Source organism: Lepisma saccharinum, chromosome 20, assembly GCF_977018435.1.
Source record: "Lepisma saccharinum chromosome 20, izLepSacc3.1, whole genome shotgun sequence".
Classification (NCBI taxonomy): domain Eukaryota; kingdom Metazoa; phylum Arthropoda; class Insecta; order Zygentoma; family Lepismatidae; genus Lepisma; species Lepisma saccharinum.
In genome coordinates this window covers 220,216-224,373 of record NC_139248.1, presented here as the reverse complement: position 1 = coordinate 224,373, position 4,158 = coordinate 220,216, and positions in this window count along the sequence as shown.

Below are 4,158 nucleotides of genomic sequence, written 5' to 3'. Positions count from 1 at the left end.
GATACCCTAAAAACCCCAAGTCCAGCGATCCGCCACATGCCGGAAGCCCCGGCGGCCGGCGCATGCTTTCCGCCGCCGCACAGTGTGGTATTTTCGTAATCTAGCTGGACAAAAGTCAATTTTCGCGTTTGGCTACATGGGCTAAATACTTGTTAATTTGCAAAGGAATTGAACCATATTACATGAAACTAGGCTCTGTATTCCAAGAAATCACACTGAACAATAGAAAAAAGGGTCTCACTAGCCGACTACCTGAGTTCCGCCTGCCAAGTGCTGAAAGCGATCGCGTCATTCGTCTGAGTTTGCTCGATGAATACAGTCTGTTTCTGTGTGCTAGTGGTGATTGTGTGGTGTTCTTATTTTCTTTCGTGTTTCAACGTAAGGTTACACTTGTTGGTGTATTATTATATGTTTTAGGTTAAGCATGAGCAGCATCAGAAAAAGTCACGTTTATTTCTGTATGAAAAAACGTGTAAGTCAGTTTGGACTAGAGTTTTAGTACATTATATCGCATTATACAGATCTATTATCCTAGTTTTCTGAAAGAGTTACTTGTTACCTACACAGATGATGTTAATTTGTTTGCGAATGTTTGCGACACTCGTATACTTTTTTTAAAATTACAGAATGACTACGCAAATTTCACGGCGGAATGTTTTCGACGTGTGGTATACCAACGCCAAAGAATCAATAACGGATGCTTTGTTAAATTATATAATGGAAGAATGTGGTGCCTCGTCCTTTTCGGAAGATATTATAAAACGTTTAAAAGTAACAATCAGAAGTGTTAGCCAAAAAATACAACAAAAGTGGTTGAAGTCCAGAAGACATAGAGAACGCTTTTTAAAAACGAATTCTTTGTGGTTAGAACAATAGAAATCACTTCCTGATATTATTACTGAAAGTGTCGAAAGTGTTTCACTACCTGGACCAAGTAGAAGGGTCGGAAGACCGCAAAAAGACTTTGAGAGTGCTATTGATAAAACAGAAGAAAGGCGAATTCAACACATCCTCGAAACATCGAATCAGGAAGAGATATCATTAGCAGCCGAATTACAGCTTCGGAAGGAAGGCAAAAGAAATCCAGCAGCAATTGTAAAAGAGCTTTGTCAATTTTCGCCTAGAAGAGGGACAAAGATAAAAATAGCGCGGAAGTGTTTGGTAAGCCCAAAACAAAGTGGACTGTCGGAAGACCAAGCCCTGGCATTAATGGTCGATGCGAACCTCTCGACACATCAATGTAACACAATACGCCATACAACTAACCAATTAAAGAAAATATTTATCCTAGTTATAAGAAAGTCCAAGCGGCAAAACAGTTGTGCTATCCTAGTGACATTACTGTAACAGAAACGTTCGCAGAAATAAAACTGCAATCTCTTCTGGATTACACTATTACGCGATTGTGCAAAGTACAAGAAGATGTCTTGATTGTATTACAGACTTGAAGACTTTAGAACTAATTGTGAAATGGTGTTGCGATGGGGCCGAACAAAATAGATCTAAGCAAAAATTTTCTGATAAAAATTCCACTGACGAAAGTTTGTTTAGCCTATCAATGGTGACTATTCAATTGTATTCAGTGAATAGCCAAAACCTCAAACACGTCATATGGCAAAACCCTTCCCCATCTTCTACTAGATATTGTCGTCCCATCAAGTTTGTGTTTGCCAAGGAAACAGTGGATGTAATTAACGCCAATCATCGTCATATATTTTATTATTAGTATGAGATATTTTCTTGAAATATATGTCTCAACCCTTGGCAGTGCTTTTGTATTTCATCTACAACACTTTACAGCATATATAACTCACATATTGAAGGCTAAATAATTTTGTCCAGCTAGATTACGAAAATACCACACTGTGCGCCGGTTTGGAAGTCGTCCCCCAGCCGGCCGAAACCGGCCGGGGTCTGAACTTCCGGCGGAGAGCCCCGGGTGGAGGCCCTCCTACTCTAGGAGTTGCTTGTTTCAATCAGGTGCTGCTGCTACACTTGACGTGGCTGTGACTCTCCACCTCGGTGGAAACATGCCGATGGATGTGACTGCCGGGCAAGTCCTGTCACCTTTCTTTTAGAAAGAAAATAGCTCACCTGTACAAATATTGGATTAGATGTCACCAAGTAAACTGGCAACTGCGGGAGAATAATGTTCCCCCGCGTCGGTGCTGTGCATTCCTTGGATGTGACTCTCCACGTCGCTGGCGGCAGCTCGATGTGAAGGCGGTGAGCTACGGAAGATTGCCGACGAGTTCCAGGGCGTCATACTTGAATGTAGCCAACTCAAGCTCCTATTATATAGGTCCCGTCCTCGAAGGCTCGATTCAAGGAGGTTAACCACGTGCCGACTAGAGTCTCAAGCTCAGCAAGTGTCTGTCTTGAAGACGACACTCTCTTCAGCCCAGAACTCTGCTACCCTGCACCGATTTCTCTTCATTGCAGAATCATCCACATTCTCCTTCCTCCGCCAAGCACCATCAACACCAATTTCCAGTGCTCTACAGCAAGAGCAGACCGTCGAGATTGGTGGTTTTTCACCGGCGGGCACCCGAAGGAGCCCTCACTTATGCTACACCTCGTCACGTCTTCCGACAGCGGCAGACTAGAGTCAAGTTCAACAGGGTCTTCTTTCCCCGCCGCTGACATTCTCCAAGCCTTTCTGCACTCCCAGGTTAACCTTGGTTGTCAGTCTTTTGGTCGGCTGGGTTGTAGGGTCCCGTGCCGTACACGGACCAAAAAAAAACCAAGTCGAGCTATCCGCCACATGCCGGAAGCCCCGGCGGCCGGCGCATGCGTTCCGCCGCCGGTTTGGAAGTCCTCCCCCGAACTGCGAACTGCTGTGAGAAGAGACAAGTGGATAACTTGAAGAGTGGAAAACAAATTTCAAAAAAGGTGCTAGTATATTTAAACAAAAGTGATACAGAAAGACAAAATGAAAAACATACCAATGGAGGGGAAAGTAATAAAAGAGATTTGGGGAAAAAACTGAAGAGTATATCACTAACTTTTAGCTCACAATGAATTCCATGTAACATGTGTAGGAATAAAATGGAAATTGTTTGAGAAATGATGAAGCCAACAGTCACATGGATGCATTGAATGTACATAAAACTAAACTCTGGGGTTCAACAGCCTTACATGTTTATGCTGGGTAATGGGTGGTCAATTATCAAATTCTATCCTTTCCGTTTTCTGTCTTTTGAGGCTACTATTTTCCGCAATGCTGGGCCAACACCAGAAGTTTAGTAGGAACCCCCACTGGAATCACATCCAGAATCACTTGCACCCTGGCCAAGAGTGATAACCACTTGGCGATGCAGGACCTTTTTTACCTCCTTAAAGTAAATTCTTTGGCCCACAGTCCTATGAGGGTCTAGAATCATGAATCATGTGATCATGTGTTATAAAGAAAGCCATGTTAAGTTCTCTATAAAATTCACTGTAAATATAAGAATTTATACATATACATACATACCATTTACTCATTACTAGAGTACAGATTTCTAAGGAATAACAACTGCCCAAATAGGCATCAATATGTGAAAGAAGCAATAGACATTGGCTTGAAATATTGTGAATAATGAAACCCTTACATGTAAAACTTATTACATCTATAATATTGATCAATTGTACTTTTCTAACCTAAGAATTTTGCACTAACAAACAAAAAACAGTATTGTACATTTTTACATTCTGTATTTGTTTTTAAAACAGAAAGCTAATAAATTTAGTTCTGAGATAAGAGAATATTTGTATTCTCTGCAAGTAATGAATTTCTCTCCCTTATTTTTTAATAAAAAAAAATTCTCCCAACTTTGCAGTAAAGTATTAGGACATATTTCATCAGTATAACTATTTCTAGAGATACATTTTCATAACAGTTTTAATCTGCATGTATGGAAAAATACTCCCATTTTTAAGCATTTTGGGCACTAATAATTAAAATAGGCACAGTCAAAAGGGCACTTCTAGGCACAAGAGAATTGAAACTGAACGATTGTTGATCCTTGAAATGAGATCTTGTACTGGAAGCCTATGCATCTGTTTACAGGGATAAATTCGTCATTTAGGGTTAACACCTTTGTATTTAATATACTCATGCCTCAATTCTAATGATGCTCAAATGAAACAGGTAAATTACACAGGACCATCTGGTCG